The sequence below is a fragment of the Mus pahari genome, chromosome 10 (assembly GCF_900095145.1).
Source record: "Mus pahari chromosome 10, PAHARI_EIJ_v1.1, whole genome shotgun sequence".
In the NCBI taxonomy this organism is placed as follows: Eukaryota; Metazoa; Chordata; class Mammalia; order Rodentia; family Muridae; genus Mus; species Mus pahari.
In genome coordinates, this window is record NC_034599.1 from 114701680 (window position 1) to 114701919 (window position 240).

Genomic DNA, 240 nt, shown 5'->3' on the forward strand with positions numbered 1-240 from the left:
TGATTCTTCCTGCCCTCTTTCTTTTCCTCGTCTCGTCTCATCTCTTCTCTCTTCTCTCTCTCTCTCTCTCTCTCTCTCTCTCTCTCTCTCTCTCTCTCTCTTTCTTTCTTTCTGAGACAGGATCTCATGAAATTGCCTAGGCAGGTCGTGAATTTGTAGTCCTGAATAACTTGTATTGTGGGCTTGTACTACCAGATCTGGTTACTGTTGGTCTTTTGAGACAAGATTTCACTGCATTCT